The 18,405-nt window shown below is 45.8% G+C and overlaps 1 protein-coding gene and 1 non-coding gene across 3 annotated transcripts in view; one reads left to right on the plus strand and one right to left on the minus strand.

Annotated features, from left to right (window-relative positions):
* Positions 1-18,405, plus strand: part of MFSD1 (major facilitator superfamily domain containing 1) — a 499,977-nt gene that overhangs the window by 174,838 nt on the left and 306,734 nt on the right. The gene's annotated exons all lie outside the window — the stretch shown is intronic.
* TRNAR-UCG (transfer RNA arginine (anticodon UCG)) lies at positions 3,253-3,325 on the minus strand. The gene has a single exon. It is a non-coding gene; the product is annotated as a tRNA-Arg (tRNA).

Below are 18,405 nucleotides of genomic sequence, written 5' to 3' on the forward strand. Positions count from 1 at the left end.
ACTAATACCTTATCATCCCACTCGCACCCTAAAATCAAGCTCAGCCGGCCTCCTAATAATTCCTAAGACAAGCTCAATCAGGTTAGGCGGTTCCTCATTCTCAGCCCTAGCCCCAACCCTATGGAACTCGCTCCCTCCCCACATCCGCCTAACTGAGGATTTAACATCCTTCCGCAAACTACTGAAAACCTGGCTCCTCCCCTAAATCCAACCGGGTTCCGAACCAGCATCATCACAATAACACTGGCCCAACAAACTACCTGAAGCGAGAAACTGACCGCTAATAAACTCGAATGAAAACTAGAAAACAAACAGAACTAAACGAATTATGTAGATCAAAACAGTGAAGTGGATAATAGGAATAAATCATTGTGAAAGTAATGAGATCTAAACTGATGAAATGGACGTAATGAATGAGGAGGGATCGTAGTGAATAACATAGATGAAATAGTTAGAATGGATAAAGCGTATAGTACAGATGAATGGACTAAGTGTATGAGTGCATGAATGAAAAGACAGACGACTTGATAGATCAAATGAGTATGGAGATCGGATAGAATAGATGAACATATTAAAGACAATGAGTGTGTAGAGTGATTGGGTGTGTAGAGTGGACGAGCGTGTAGAGTTGATGAGTACGCGTAGAGTCGATAAGTACGTAAACACAGAGAAGCGAATAGAACGCTAAAGGGTGTTAGTGTGTGGAGCGGACGACTGTATGTAGCGGATGAATGAATGTAGAGCGGATGAGTATATGTGGTGCGGAACGGGGTGTGGACCGGGTGAGTGTGTGGACCGGATGAGTGTGTGGACCGGATGAGAGTGCGGACCGGATAAATATGTAGATCGGATGAGCATACAGTGCAGATGAGTGTGTAGATCGGATGAGCGGACAGAGCAGATGAGTATACAGAGCGGATGAGTGCATAGGCAGAGACGAGTACATGCACGGGGTAGACTGGAATGCATGTGCGGGGAGGTCAGGAGTGCATGCCTATGGAATACATGAGAGCATGCGTGGGGCACACTGGAGAATGAGGGATTGTCTAGAGCACACAAGGTGAACTAGAATGCGTGAGTAGGTCGAGCAGGCAGGAGTGTGTAGGACAATCTTGGACGCCTGAAATGAATAAAATGCATAGAATGGACCAGATCGCTTAAAATTGCGTGACGTACATAATATGCATTAGAATGCAGGGAACAGTTGAAAGAACGTATAACATACCACACCCCACGCCTACTCTCTTCTTTACACCACCACTCAAATAGAACACAGGGATACTATGACACCATTCGGTATAACTGTTCTCATATCAACATCTACCGCTCACTCCCCATCACTCTTAAGTAAACACCGCTGGTTTAACACCCCCCAGCCAGGTGTTCTCCTCAGGCCTAACGCAGCCACACTCGATCTGGATAAATTCTGCCAGAGCGAACACATACTCCTGACCTCTCAACCACCACACCTACCGCTAAGAAGCAGCTACCACATGAACACCACACCAGCTGCACACATACCTGATGCGCACATGCACCTTTTGACTCTCTTCACTCTCTCTACTGACCAGAACTTCGGTTCCCAAGGGCGTTCAACCTACCAGCGCCTTCAGACCATACCAATGGTATATAAGGCGCTATATAAATGCAAGATAACAATAACAATAATATGCATTGCAATTAACCCCTAGTGAGCAAGCTTTACCGGGCCTGCACTTTGCTAGCTAGTGTCCTGATACTACAAGACGGGCTATCTAAGTGCTAAAATGTTTTAAGCACTCAAATTCAGGTCTCTATTAGCTACTAAACTCGGGCCTCTGCCGTGCCTTTGCAAGCTGTGAATGTAACCTTCCACCCTTTTGATGCCTGCACGTTTAATGTAGCTCACTATGCTTAGTATATAGGTGCTACTAAATCATTACTAATCCTTCTATAAAGGTCTGTTTCAGCATTTAGTACACACTTTGAATAAGCTGTTGGTCTTGGCTTTTAATGCTGCCATCTACGGACCTAATATTTAATATGGTTAGCTAAGCAGGCTAATGCACCCGTGAAAATGCATTTTCCTTCACACTACAGGTGACTTCAGGGATTTGAATCGTGTCGCTAGAGGTCCAGCAGGAGTCCACCAAGTTTCAGCAGGATATGCACCTAGGAAGACGTTGCACTGAACTCGGGCTCGAGGTTCCTTGGTATTGGCGTTTTGCAGCCCAGGAAGGTCATGACACGTCAAGGGATGGTTCGTTTTGTAGGCCTTCTTGAGACTAGTTGATCTCACTAGTCTCTGGGTAGGAGTCGTGCAGTCGGGACCCCCAGGTCAATTGGAAGGAAGGGTTCCATCAAGCTCCGTTTACAAAGCAGGCTCTGCGGTCGCTGGAAATCCCTACAGATGTCTTTTCTACTTATCAGCAATTTCCAGAATCCGAGTCTTTATCGGGAACCACACCACAACTTCTGCAAAATCGTCCTGCAGTTTACAGAAGGGGCAGTCTGGCTGTCCAATCAGGATAGCCAGCCTCCCAGTGGGAATTGGTTAATTTCAGGCGAGGTGAAAGACAAAGGACTGCAGGGTTTCGGACTCCTTCCTTGCGTCCTGCCTTTTCAGACACTCCGGAACCTCTGCATGGAATTCAAACAATTTCTGCCAAAGACAACTTCAACCAATGTTGTTCCCACCTACAATCTGAACAAAACAGAGGTACTGGTATGTTTAGGGGTTAGCCAGTTTGAAGTGTAAATGAATTAGAAATATTGCACCTGGTCTCAACCCACATAACCTTAATGGTTATCAATTTGCATGCAAAAATACATATTAAAACACTCCTAGAGAATTAAACAGATATTTACAGAGATTGATGTAAACAAAGAAAGAAATATTTAATATCATAAAAAATTAAGTACATATAGTAAAAACCAACGTGGAAAAACATGTGTAATCAAGAAAACGAACATTCATTTCCCATTTATCAATTGGGTATGAGAGCTTTGAAACAATCTAAGAAAAATTAAATTGGTACATCAAGGAAAGAACATAAATGAAAAGCAATTACAATATTGACAAAAAGCCAGTTATGTATCACTGGAATACTGGTTGAATCACAGAAAAACACAGAAGTACAAAGTAATGAGTACAATTAAACCTCTATGAGGTGTAATAGAGCATATTAAGAAATTGAGAGTGGTATTGATTAGTAATTAGAATCAATTCCCGAAGTTAAAGATATTATGTAACGGGATCGGGTCTGCCTTTGGCGACCACGAAGGGACTCGAACCCTCAATCTTCTAATTCGAAGTCAGATACCTTATCCATTAGGCCACGCGGTCAACGCTACAGGGGGAATAAAAAAAAAACATATAGAATGTAGGTGTTTAACCTAGATGGCATGTTTCCATCAATGGATCATGTCACGTGAGCAGGATGGTCCTGGTGGTCCACAAATGACGCTGTGAAGGACCTTGTTTTCCCCTCTGACAGAAGAAAGCGTTTCGGCGGAACAAAATTGGTGAAGAAATGTTTTATCATGTAAACAGAATCTACTCCGCCTTCATCAGGGCAATAATTAGCAGGACCCACAGGGCACTTGTAATGAATCTCTCAATGGGGCAGGCTCCCCGGACGGTCCTACCCAGTAAACTGGACTGTTTTTCCGGTGGAGGATTATGTGGCCGGGCCAAGCTGAGCATGAAAGACCCACCTACAATGGCAGAAGACGACCTAGGAAAAGAAGAAATAGCAACAAAACGAGGAGCCTACCATTCTAGCAGAATGGTGACCCTCCTTTGAATTACAGGGGCTGATTTGACAGCCTGTGAGTAATGACTAAAAGTCATAAAAGTAATTTTGCTGCCACAGCAATTCAAGTGCACTTGTAATTGTAACAAAAATGTTACCAGGTAAGTAAGAAAGGGGATACACTGTATCTCCCCGCACTCCACTTAAGGTGGGGTGTGATGGCTTGCTATATATTAAATGTAAACGGGATGGAAATAGCACTTTACCCTTTGGGACTAGTAGTTCACCTAAGTACATTACAGAGAAATTAAAAGGAAGGCACTTTATTTAAAATGCTGTGTCCTGCCATAATACTTTAGTCAGTCCAAAGTTATAGGAAACTAGAACTCCAATCATACGCTATGGAGAGACATAAAAAGGTCACCCATAAAAAAAGTAAAAGATTAGGTGAGAGGGGAATTAAAGGTTCCTACTCACCTAGGGACAAGGCAAATAATTACCAAGTCCAAGCAAAATGTTCTGGGGCTGATGAAGGTCGGGAAGATTATTCACATTTATGAAAATCTTAGACAACAATGCTTTTCTTTCAAAAAGCATTTAGGCTCTGGGGAATTACAAATACACATGGACAATATAGCTGTAAGAGGTTGCTCCTAATATATGAGCAAAGCTTGATTCTAGCTCTGCAGCTCTGCTTTATGAAGTTGTAGCACATCCTGTAAATATGCTGAATGGCTTTGACGGACTTGAAGGTCTATTATGGCGGAAAATCCCGCAACTCTCTAATTCAGGCTGGAATTCTACATCATTTCCATCTGTGATTTGGCCAAAATTAAATGTGTTCTGTTGTGACTTATGGCATGGGGGCAACACTGAGCATGCCAAATGACATCTGGCGGAAACTAGAGAGCTTGATTTGGAAGACGGTCCTAGGTTTGCCCAATGCAACCTCGATGGATCTCATCAGAAGAGAATTGGGCTTACTCTCACTGGAAGCGACCGTGGTCCAAAACGCAATGCAACTGTTTAGAAACACCCTAATTCCAGACAGCCCTCCTATATACAAGATCATAGCTGCGGAAATATCGAACCGTCATTTATCCCATTTTAAACAAATCGACGGTCAGGCTCACTGACATTGCATGTACAGAAGAGGATCTAAAGATGAACCCAGTTAGAGTGAAATTTAAACTCGAGGCACAAGACTGGATAGAGACTCTGGCCAAAGCGCAAGCAAATAAGCTGACTAAAGATCTGCCGCCTAACTTCAACAGACTGAAGGAACCCATCCCATACTGCACCAAATTCCCTAATCAACATCTAAGGAAACTATATATGAGAGCACGTTTCAATCTCCTCCCGACGCGTGAAATTCTGGCGATTAGGTCGCAATCAAATGTCAGAGCCTGCCGTCTCTGTATGGAACCAACCAACTCAAACAATAAAACATCTTCTGCTCCAATGCCCTGAGTTAAGAAATGTAAGAGCCGACCAACCTGCACACAGACAATTTAGGATTTCTAGAAGAAGGAGACACAACATGGTGGAACAGGTTGATGTCAGGGGAGAAAACGAGATGTACTATAGCGACTGTTAAAATCCTGGAGAGCGCGTTTGAAATGATCACCCTACGTTCCTCTATGGTGATCAATTATCAAGACCTTGGTGTGAGAGGTTCTCCGTAAACGGGGCTTACAGTGGAACGCTCCCTTGAACTATAAACTGCAAGCATGCTTGGTCGACTACATGTCAGCCTTGTCTGTCAGTTTTCAGTTATACATTCTCTTCTTGTTTACGCCGTCTGTGGCTTTCTTTCTTTCTAGCTCTTTCTAGCTCTTTCTGGATGAGCAGCAACAGTTTTGTAAAAATTGCTAAAGTGATTATACACAAAGTAAATTAAAAAAATGTGTTCTGTTGTACTTACATATGATACTGCAACAAGAGATTACCCTGGGCAAGTTCCTGTTATACATAATGAATACCATTGATTGTACCATCACTAAATCTATACTCGCTAAATTAAATCTAGAAATCGCTGAGCACAAAAGTAAAGGCCTATCGAATGCCATCTGAAAGGATGCAGAAAGAGCTGGTAATGAAAATAGAAATATGGGACTATTGGGTAAATGTTTCAGAAGTGGAAAAACGTAAAAACATTCAGAAACTGATTACAACTAACTAGATCCCAAAGCAGCCTCAACTATATCCAATCAAATGTCCAGCTCAACAGTTTAGAAGAACCTACCTACTTTTGAGATGCAACTTACTACTTTGCTTAATGGTATTTGGTCCTCGTTACAACATACCGATTGTACATAAGTACTGTCTGGTTTGTAAAAACAAAAGTAATGTTGACTGTTCAAGACATTTGTTATTTTCGTGTGATAAATTGATGGGCTTATATGGCAAATATGTTGGTCCTTTTTTCTGCACATTGAGCAGCATTAAATCAAATAATTTTTAACTACGCTGTATGGCCAATAATGAATGATCCATAATTGCGCTAAACTATAGCAGGAAATTCAAGATAATTAATATAAACACAAACTTTAATCAATGCAGGTCTTCACCAATGCATATTTGATCATTCTATTATCTCTGTGAGGGTGTATTATGTTATTTGTCGTATTTAAATGTATTTCAATTGAATATAAAGATGTATGTATTTCTTTTTTATAAAGAGTGTAAAGTTTGGTAAAAACTAGAATACACTATACTTTAAAAAATATATAATCGTAAAGGTTTGGTTATTGTGTTGGGAAGGGAGGAAGATCATCCCAGGCCCTCCAGCGCTTACAGATGAGGCAGAGGTCTGGAAGTGTGCATTAGGGACTCTGCGAGGGGATCAAGGGGAGGAGGGTGGGGGCAGGGGCCATAGTGCAGTGAGGATGGGGGATGTGTTTTGTTCTAGCGAACATGGGGAACCAAACGCCATCTTGGATAGTAGCAGCCATATTGGAATCACGGCCTAACTTTGTGCTGCAGCTAGGTCTGGTGAGCCGAGCCACACACATAGAAATAAGTGCATGCATGCAGTAATAGGGTGCATGTTTTGCACCGGTGAGAAAGGCCGGAGCTGTAGAGACTCATAGACCCTTCATTGTTTCATGTTGCCAACATTTTGTATCCCAGAAGGAATATGCCCTGCAAGGCTACGAAGGAGTTGAGAGCTCTCTGCGAAAACCGATCCCACAGGAAGGAGGGCACGAGTCTTCAACCTACCCTGTCCCTAGCAAATCAAGCTACCAGCCAGTCCCAGACCACCAACCATAAAACTGTTAGACCCCCAAATGATCAGGAAAGATCAAAAAGCACGGACCAGTTGCCTTCCCCATAGGTCATGTGATTTGTGCTGTGAGGGGTCAGGAGGGTTAAAGTAACATAGCTAAAACGAGGGTGGTGAGCTTTGGATGGGCTCTGACGTGTCTGGAATTGAGTTACTATGTGCGATGCAATAACCTTGAAATATCTTCTTAGTCCTTGTCTGCAGTACCAGGTGCACATCAGGTTAGAGATCGAGACTGCATTTTTCTTTGCCTAATAAACCATTAAGTGTAGCTTCATGCATGATGATGCACAAGGAAGAGCCCAGGTGGAAGAAGACGGACGGAAGCGGCTGGGACCAATGGCCTTGCATCCCCAATGGAGCAGGTAGCCTATTTATAGGGTTGCCCCAACCATCCATTTTGATTTGTACATTATGTAATTTAGGTCACTGACGCTGTGTGCCTTCATAAAGTATTGCTCATACTGAGTTTGCCAGAACGTTTCGTGGCAGTACTTTGCTGGTGAATTTCTATTTTTGGGGAAATAAAACATTCTCTTTGCAAGTGGTGTGCTGGGCTTTTTTCCCTAGTTCATTGTATTTTTTCTGGTTTGTGCGTTGAAGGGTTTATCTACATTTTTGGTGACCCAGATGTGATCCCAGCAACCCCTGTGAAGACAGAGGTTTCAGGCTGCATCTCTGCAAGTACCACGCCCACCTACAGTGACCAGCCCCAAGTGTGCAACCCGCAGTGGTGTGCAGAAGCCACTTTCACAGAATTCCTGTCTGCTCTTTGAAGCGGGATGTGGCTGCTAGGAGGTTGCAGGCTGCTGTTGTGACCCTGTGACAGAGGAGCTTGGGTGAACAAGCAAATAGGAGTAGACCTCTTACGAATGACAAAGGGGGTAACAGTGAGTGGGTAAGCTAAGTATGTGTGAGAGTGACGGGAGAGCATGAAAGGCCACCTGATGGTTTTTGTATTTTTTGTATTATTATTAAGGAGATAACGAGGAGGAAAACAGGAGTGTGGGATCATTTCCAAGTAAGGGGAGATGATGGCACCATTTTTATTGTGAGTAAGGGATAAAAAAGTAGGTACGTATATTTAGAGAGCTCGTATTCCTGTGCCCAATATATATGCCGGGTGGGGGAAGAGGCAGGGTAGTGGTTGTTGTCTTGGCTTGTTATTTTAGTTTATTGTTTTAGTTTACTAAGGTATTATTGTGAATTCAGTGGAGGCCAAGGTAGGGCCTGTGAAAATAGTGTGAGGTGTGAGAAGTCTGGAGGTGAGTACGAAGGGGGGGGCGTGAATAGGGGGCGACCGGGAGGTGGGAACAGAGGAATGGTAGTAACGGTTATAATAACACTTTGTTTGACATACAACTAAAAGCTTCTTTTGAATATACCCTTGTTAATATGTGGGTAATGACTCCACTGGAATACATTTATAGTGCGTTGCCATTGTACAAGGACAAGATGGAGAAGTACCACAACCAGTGGGTGATGGAGTCCCTTGGTGGGATGTCTCGCCCTTGGCCAGAGTAGGGTACCAATAACCGAGATATTAGAATATAGGAACACGTTCCTAACTGCTAAGTATAAAGGTAAACGACTACAGAAAGAAAATACATTTTAGACTTGTGGAAAATGGTAGAGGACATAGAGGATACTATTGGGTGTACACCCCGGCATAAAGATAGCACCACCTCAAGTATGTTGAACGCGCCAGCAGAAGCGCTGCCCAGCCACAGGATAAACTAACCCAACATATGTGCCTACGACTGCCACCGATTCGCCCCCATATCGACCGACACTGAACAGCATTCCACTGCGGGATAGTAAGTCATAGAAGGAGTAAGGGGGAAATGCAAGCAGAGCTGGCCTGTCTGAGGACAGTGAAGGAAGGGGAGAGAAACCAGTGGTGTTGTCTGAACGATTGGAGGGTAAGAGATATTTTGTTCAGACTGGAAAGCGCCACAATTAAAGATGTGCATATGGAGAAAGAGAAGGGTGACGACCGCGAAGCATAAATTGTAGGCTATGGGATGTGAGGTCAGACAGGGACGCAAATCGAGATCTGCAAGAGGGAGAATGGGATACTGTTGATGAATTTGAAGATGACTAGGGGGGATGCTGAGGAAGTGCCAGAGATATCACCCAGAGTTGAGAGCTTGTGGGGACCGCGGTTGAGGAACGGATATGGACGGGTAGCAGTGGCAAGGAAAAAGATAAATGATGGACGGAAACCGAGGCGTGGGCACACAACTGCTGTTATTGCACAAGGGACCCGGGAGGGCCCATTACGAGCCATGGGCGCAAATGGGTAAGAATAATTTGATTAAAACTCTCCCGCCCCTTACTGCTGGGGCCAAGAAGTGGATATATGCTTTTGGAAAGCAGACGTTGGGAATCCCCTTGGAGTTGGAAAAACATAAAAACTTTACTTGTCACAATTGTGGGAGATCAGATGAGTGAAGTGTGGGTTAAGCCCGGGTACCCAGGGGTGAAGTTGGATAACGATGCACACAATGGGGCCCCTTTCAACAATATTAGGGCGCAAGTGTGGGACTCACTGCGGCGGGCGTACCCCGAAACACCCGACTTGCAGTCCATAATGCAGTACATCATGGGGGACAATGAAGATGCCGCTCAGTACATTTTAAAAGTGCAGGAGATGTGGCGAGCGGAGATGGGTGACTGGTGTGACCGATCAGTTCCTCTTTTCTATTTTTTTATTAAGAGGGGATATCCCAAGGAAGTTCAGAAAGCGCTTGACAAGATAGTGGGCATAGAGGCGAAGCGGTGGGCAGAGATTCAGACTATAATGATACACCATTGCAAAAGGATTAAAGAACGAGAAAAGGAAACCGCTCAAAGGTTGCAGGTGGAGGAATCAAAACTAGTGCAGACGAAGTTAGTTAAAATGGCAACAGAAAGGGCGTTGACAGCGAACACTGAGACAAATTCAGCGGAGCAAACTGCAGCTCGCACAGATGTAAGGATAGCTGTGTTTTGGACAGGGGCAGTCGGGTGGCAGACCCCCCCGCATCAGTATCCGGAATGGCACCAAGGAGGTCAGCAGTGGGGGAGGACGACGGTTTCAAGGGAGCAGAGAGGGCGAGGGTGGGTTTTGGTGGAATGGGACCCAGAGGTGCTATGGAACAATCTGTGTTGGAGCTGCGGGAAGTGGGGGACATTTTACAAGAGTGTAGAAACAGGCAGCGGGTGGGGTATAACACACACAATCAACCTGCCCCAGCACTACCACAGCCACCCAGGTTCACCTCCATGCCTTATGGAATACACCAGGCCTACACCCAGCTGCCACCAAACCCCCCACACATGCAAGCCCAAGCACAGCCTAATATGCAACCGCAAGCGGCCCAGCAGAACACCTTGTACTGGGGGCGAATGCTCACACCCAATGCAGTACTGAATGGAATGTTCGTGCCTTACCGAGGGGTCAGTGTCATGGGGGGGAAACCCCTTTACGTTCCCATGTACTAATACGTATTCTGATTAGGATAGCCCACAGAAAGCTCCTGCGTGCCCAGTCCTGTCCATGACTACCCACCTTGATGAGGAACCGTTGGTGGGCGCTGAGATGGGTAATAAGCAATTCATCTTTATAGTCAACACAGGTACCACAAAATCATGCATCAGTGAGGGACACTTTCCATTATCGGGTGATTCTCTTGATACGCAGGGATTCTCTGGGGCGTCGCAGGTTCCCTACACTGAAGAGGTATCTAGGAGGAAAAGTGATGCGTGCACCCTTACTGTATTCAGAGTCCATCCCGATAAATGTGTTGGGACGAGATTTGTTGAGCAAACTGAACATGACCATTTCCTTCACTGGCCCTGGGGTGCTACGTGCCACCCCAGGCATGTGCGTCTTAAGACTCATGGTCCTCATACGGGCCAGGGGAGGTAGAGGTTTGCGGCATCCCCGTGGACCTGGACATGTTTGTGTATGGGATTACAGTATTGCTTGATGAGGTGCCCAAGATTGGCAGGGCGTGTTGGCTGTACCATCAGATTTCTTCTTCCGATCCGTGATAACCCCAGAGCTTGTGACAAGTTTGATTCTTTCCCTAGATTTACAGGGTCTGGTTTTGTCTACTAAAAGTAGTGTTGTGGTGGTCAGCGACCCCCGATGGGTGCGAGTGGCGTACTGTATTGTGCATTGAACTAACGGTGCCCCGCAAAGAAGTGATAGATGCAGAATTGTTTGAAGATCGAGGTGATGATGGGCAGATTGTGTGAGCAATGTGCACCCCTTGAGACATTATTGTGTTCCTTGATGACCCATGCAAGCCCGCCCCCCTTCACTGACCGTGACTTGGAGCAGGTCCCAGAGAAATTGACAACTAATGCTCACAATGTGGGGCTCTTGTACGGGGTGTCACTGGTCCAAATAAACTTCAAGCCAGGTGCAGTGTTACCCCAGGCTAAACAGTAACCGTTGTCCAAAGAGGCAGAAGAGCGCATACGGGACACCATTGTGGCACTTCAGGGAATAGTGCCATCCACCTCCCCATGCAACACGGCTATCCGATTAAAAAGGCAAAAGGAGGGAGTTGGACGATGATACAGGACCTTTCCTGTGGTTACAAATTCTGCAACGATACTATACAGCATCCCCAAGGAGGCAACCCACTTCACTGTGGTAGATCTTACCTTTGCACCCTGATTCGCATACCGCAACACGTTCACACAAGGGGGGGAAATGCATTTTGTGCACACCAGATTGCCCCAAGGGTACTCCGAGCCCCTCAGTACCTTAAACCGAATATTGCATGCAGACTTGGGAAACATTCAAGTGGCAAGTACCATTATTCGGTATGTTGACTATTTTCTAGTGTGTAGTGACGGTGAGCAGCAGTCCCGAAAGGACTCCATCACCCTCCTGCCGCTGCTGGCGTACACGTGATAAAAGGTAGATAAGGAGAAGCTGCTATATTGCCTCCAAGAAGTGTTCTATTTGTGTCAGTTGATATCTGTTGACCTGAAGAAAATTATACCGGATTGTGCCGCTTTAGTGCGCAGCACTACCCAGCCCAACACTGTCAGAGATGCTGAAATTTCTAAGGTTGTCCAATTACTGTAGTGCATGAATTCTAGACTATGTGGCGCAGACCAGGCCTCTCTTAAAGGGCCTTAAAGAGACTCAAAAGAATGACCATAAGATTTCATGGATGGAGAAAACGTTCACCAATTTTAACGCCCTAGAGGAAGTGATCTCCACTGCCCCAGTAGTGGCTACCCCTGATTACACACAAGTTTTATCTCTCATCCTGTTCAAATGACCAATTGATGACCGCAGTACTGACACAGAAGAGCACAATGGGCCACAAGCCATTGGCCTACTACAGCAGACTGGTAGAATCTGTTATGCCGGGCCAGATCCCATGCGAACAAGCACTTGCTGCAGCTGCATTTGTGATTGAGAAAACCTCCGCAATTGTCATGGGTTACTCTGTAACTCTGTCCGTGGAGCACGCAGTGTTTACCATTTTGGAGCGTTGCAAATCCGCTTTGACTACGCAGCAGGCGTCCACGTATGAGATCATTCTGTTTAGCCCGAACATTCATATTGTGAGGTGTAAAACAGTAAATCCTGCCACCTTTTTGACAGAACAGTGCACCGAGGAAGACCTTGCAGCACATGATTGTATAACATTTGAGGAGCAGGAGGATGACCTCCTGAAGGCAAGAGATAGCCCACTCGAGGGGGAATGGGTGCTTTTCGTTGACTGCTCAGCAACTATTGACCAGAGCACAGGTTTGATGCATATTGGGGCAGCAGTAGTATGCCTAGTGGACTTGGTATATGAGGTATTGGTGCAAAAGAGATTACCCATGCACTATTTGGTCCAAGCAGCAGAACATATAGCGCTCATTGCAGCGCCTTTGGCGTCTAAAGGGTATTTGCATCACTATCTATTCCGATTTGGTCTATGTCACCCCCATGGTGCATGCAGGGCTGGCATGGTGGAAGAAGAGGGGATTTAGGAGGGCTGATGGGTCCCCGGTACGACATGCAGCACTGTTAGATAAACTAATTGACACACTATCCAAACCATTCTTGACAGTAGTGGTGAAATGCATAGCCCATACTAAGGATATAGACAGTCTCGCTCGCAAGCAGCATACCAATGCCGAGTGTTTGAGTACCCATTGGTAGTGCAGAGCAGGGAACAACTGCCAAACTCCTAGAAATCCTTACCGATTGCACAACTAATTGAATTGCAGGGCCGAGCCGCACAGTAGGAGAAAGACTTGTGGTTGAAAAGGCGATGCAAGCAGTCCCCTACAGATTTATTGTGGCGACAAGAAACATCGGGCAAAGCAGTTAGGCCACAAGAGTTGCTGCAGGTCGCATTCGACAAGCTGCATCTTCCATCCCATGTGTCAAAACAGCATATTGCTGCATGTATGCAGGACGACTGGTTTGTCCCGAATCTGCAGGAGGCAGTAACTAAAATGAGTAACTGTACTACATGTCTGATTTACAGTACTGGTCTTACCATAAAAACAATTTGAGTTACACTGCCCCGCCTTTACTGGGCCATGTAGTTGCAGCAAACTACATATAGACTACGTGGGCGAAAGGTGTAACGGATCCCACTATGTGATAGTTGTGTGTCCTTTCTCGCGGTGGGTGGAGGCTAGTCTTTGCGCACACCCTGATGCGAAATGTGCGGCCACATTTTTGGTCAGAAAGGTCTTTTCGCGATGGGGCATTGCAAAGTTTTAAGGGCCGACAAAGGCACGCAGTTTTTCAATGAGCTCTTCAAAGATATCACCACATTATTGGGCATTATGCATCAGATGTGTAGATTTTACCACCCCCAGGAAAATAGGTTGTGGAAAGGATAAATGGTCTTCTAATGAGCAAATTGTCTACACTTTGCATCACCTTAAAGAAAAATTGGGTGCACTGCTTACCTCTCGCTATGTTTGGCATGCAAACGCAGCACTGTAAGGATCATCACTTATCACCCCACGAGGTGACTCATGCACACGCCCCTATCCCCAATAAGGAGGGCATTTGATGCTCACAGGGCTCTGTCTGTATTAGGGGATGAATTTCATAGCTCTTGTGTACCGTAACCAAGGCCATAAAATGAATCTGTCAACAGATCACTCCGCCAAGGACTGAAGAGACGACCAATTCTGCATCTGATACTCCACCCACGTCTCCTCCTCTCCAGCTTTTCTCTGGGAACCATGTCTTTGTAAAGAACTTTGTCCGCTGATGCCGCAAGCCTATATATAACTGTCCTTTTGAGGTAGTCTATGCTACTCCTCTTGCAGTAAAAGTTCGTGAATTATGGTACTGGCTGCATTTATCTGATGTTTGCAAGGCACCCCAGGCCACACTCCTGCCCAAACTTAGTGAAGTACTAAACAGTACATGCTAAGTGCCTGCCATCAAAAACTCCTCTCCTGGTAAAAATTTGAGAGGAACCACGTGTAGCTGCAGAGTGACTGCTGTTGTCTATCTAATGTTTTTTTGACTTTATTTTTTCAAATGAGCCTACCTCTGTAATAAATGAAGGCTGCTACGCATTGTTTGCACTGAGAGAGCTTGCTCTATCTCTCTCCCCGTTGTTTCCCTTTCTATTGTCTCTATTCACCTCGCAATAGGTGTACATGGGTCCAACAACTCCATCTATAAAAAGCAACGTTCTCATTTTTAGAACTGTTTTCCCCCACGTACATATGTGGAATGCATTGGGTAGCTGGTATATTTGCTATTTCTATGTTGGATTAGGAATATATTTAGGCTGTAAGGGGTGGTCATATAAAAAAGGGGGATAAGAAACACGACTATTACTAATTGATCTTTTGCTAATGGCTCTTTAGTTTCTTTAATACATGACGATGTTGCAAATGTGGTTGAAACAAATAATACTGCGGCCGCTGTCCACGATATACAACCTAATGCATCTGCTAATGATGCACGTGTCATCCAGCAATTTATGGGGAATTTTGCCTATTTACTCATGTTATTGCCTAGTGTGTTTTCTAACATAATAGCAAATTATACTTTCTTTCCTAGTGTTTCACATTTTAGCTGCCCAAAACATTTTAAAAGACAACCTAGAAGGGCCGAGTATGATCAGTACCAAGGACTTGGGTTAGATACAATAGAAGATGTGCACCATCCAGAGTTAAGTAATCGCTGGAATGTAGACATGAGCTCAGTAGGGAAAACAAAAGTAAATGGAAGTTGTGTGTTCCTTGATTCCACATGAGTCGGGGTGGGTGGGGGCTGGGAGCAGATACTTCTGCCACAGGAAATACCGATTGTGGAGGCTCAATGTTTACTCCATCTGACCCTTGTGCAGGTTGTGAAGCACTTTCCAGGCATGAAGCGTGCAACTCAAGGTAATGGACCTTGATCAATAGCAATGTGTCCGAAATCCCAAACGTGTACAGTGCCTGCAAAGACCCTATAAAAAAATTGAAAGGCGTGAGGTTCGTGGCAAGCAGTTGGCAAGAAACTACAGTGAGGTTTTTATAGCAGGTTGACTGGTAGGATTTGGAGAAGTGATAAAAGAAAAGTGAACACGATATGAAGCAGGTACTGGAATGACCAAGTGGATCAAGGCAATGGAAAAACCATTGAAAGTACAAAAGCAGGAAGAATACAAACTGTGTTTTCACAATGAAGGAAGTGTCTTTGTGAGGACCAACAGTAGGTCTAACAAAACATTACACTTCCCCAATCTCAAGAAAGGGACAGCAGCCGTGATAGACAACTACTGGGTGTGTGGCCAGCAGGCATTCCTCCACCTGCCGCCATCATGGAGGGGAACCTGCTCGCTGGCTTCACTAGACTGAAGACCCCTAGTGCTCCCTGAAGAACATTTGATAGTGGGAACAGGTGGCTTGTCTGCCCCAACATCTGCACCAGTTTCTGACTTCCTCACCATAGTGTCATGGCAGAAGCCCATATTCTGTATCCTGCCAGAAAAGGAGGAAAAAGAGAAATTGGTCGAACTATCTATCTCAAGACTCTTCGAAATTGCTTAAAGAAATACCAAATCAATATCGACTCTACAGCAAACAAGAATTTTGTTTTTCCTCATTACTGTTAACTGGAGTAGACCGCCGTGAATGCCAAATGGCTGCAAATTGTGCGGTGGGAGGCTATCCAGCTGGCCAATGACGCTGAACAGGCCCTCATTGCGATCAAGCTGGAAATGCATGCAAGCCGGCTGATATGTTTTGTTATGAACATTTCTAGAGCGCGCAGCCGCCCCAGGGTATCTTGACGCTGGAAAGTCAGGCAAACCTCCACAACAAGAAGCCAATAAGGACGGCCAACCAGACCACCTAGAAGAGAAGTGTCTTTACCGCCTTTCTGAAGGCCAGATGATAGAAAGTCTCTTTATGGATACTGGCACCTCATTCCATAATCTGGCAGCTACTATAGAAAAAGCCCAGCCTCCAATCCTTGTGCGTTGGTAGGAAGGCACGGTGAGCAAATCAGCCGATGCAGAGCGCAACCAACGATTAGGATGATGGCAAATAAACTTAGCCTGAAGGAACTCTGCGCCCTGATCATGTAAAGCCCAGTGTACCATACATAAAGCCTTAAACCTGGTGCGCTGGGTTACAGGTTGCCAGTGCAAGGATCGTAAGACTGGGGATGTGTGGGCTCCATAAGGGGTGCCAGTTGCCACCCGGGCTGCCAGGTTTCGTAGGAGTTGGATGAGCCCCTTTCGGTTTGGCCAGATACAAAGAGTTGCAATAATGTAACCGGGATAGTACCAAAGCTGCTACCACTGGTGGACGCAGAGGCACAGGAATCATAGAGGGCACTTTCTTCAGAACTCTCAACTGAAAGTGTCCTGCATGACAGACGGCTAAAACTTGGTTGTCCATCGATAGAGATGCCCAAAGTATTACACCTACATTTTTCACCTTAACCGCCGGGGGATGGGGAGGGAACCAAGAGAGGAGGGCCAGAAAGAGGAAACCCAGAGTGAGGGATCAGGGGTGGGGGAGGGACACCCCACCACCAGATCTGCCGTCTTGTCTCCGTTCAACTTGAGCCAGTTGTGGTTCATCCACTCCACCACAGCAGCTAGGCACCTCCGCAGACACGACAACATCTCAGCCTGATCAAAATTTAAAAGGATCAGGATCCTAGTGTCTTCGGCATAGGAATAGCACCTGACGCCGTAGGAGCGGATGAGACACACAAGTGCCCAGAATGAAATGTTGAATAGAATCAGAGACGAGGCGGAGCCCTGCAGAACTCAACAGCTGAGATGGCAAGGGGTGGATAAAAAAGGCGGCATAGAGAGTCTGAGTACGATCCGCCAGGAATGAGGTGAACCAGGCTAGTACCTGGCCAGATTTACCCATCTGGGCAAGACGGAACAACATGATGGGGTGATCACCAGTGTCTAATACAGCTGACAGATCTAATAAAATCAGGGCACCGTTATGGCCATGGAGGGGAGGGGTGTGCAAGAAGATTGGCGATTCATGTTGCGCCTATGTGCCTCCTAATGATGCAAAAAATGGGTCCCTTTCCAACATAATAGGGGCCATGTACGACGTCTGCACTCCCATGCTAATAGAAGCTGGAATACAAGAGACTGATTGGTTCGATTAACCTTTTTTCATGGGCGCGCTGTCCTGGATGGGCGCCATTGTGAAGATGCTTGTTCCTGTGATCGTGTTCGTGATCTTCTGCACCTGCCAGCTCGGACTTTGATGCTGTGCTAAAGCAGTTTCTAGCACCGCAATGATGGTTTCAATTGGGGTACAAGAGGCACCTCGTAGTACAAAAGACAGTGCAGTTCAGACGAACGACCCAAACAAGCCACGCATGGTTCCGATGGAGCAACGTCTTCAACCCTCCGGTACCACCACAGTTCTCCCACCTGACTCAGAACATTACACAGAACACTGGGTAGAATTAGCAGGGGATGGAGGATGTATATACATGGCATGTACCCCTGAGCAATATGCACAGGCAGGAGAATGTTTACGGTCTGTATGTAAGGCATGGGTACCAAAGGAAGGGTCACCTTCATACTTGGAAGCTGAAAGATTTGAAAGGTAAAGAAGGGGTGAGAAGGACGAGGGCCCACATGGGAGTTTGTTAACGTAGCATTATCTAAGGGGGGGGGGGCGATTGTCCCAGGCCCCCCAGCGTCTCTGGGTGAGGCAGAGGCCTGGAAGTGTGCAGTAGGGACTTGGGAAGTTACAAGGGGCGGGGGAGTTATGGCTAGGGCCATAGTGCATTGAGGATGGGGGATGTTTTTTGTTCTAGCGAACATTGGGAACAAAACGCCATCTTAGATGGTAACGGCCATATGTGAATCAAGGCCTAACTTCGGGCTGCATCAAGGGCTGCAGGCCTGAGCCACACAGATA

The sequence above is a fragment of the Ambystoma mexicanum genome, chromosome 10 (assembly GCF_040938575.1).
Source record: "Ambystoma mexicanum isolate Mex_15411 chromosome 10, UKY_AmexF1_1, whole genome shotgun sequence".
Classification (NCBI taxonomy): Eukaryota; Metazoa; Chordata; class Amphibia; order Caudata; family Ambystomatidae; genus Ambystoma; species Ambystoma mexicanum.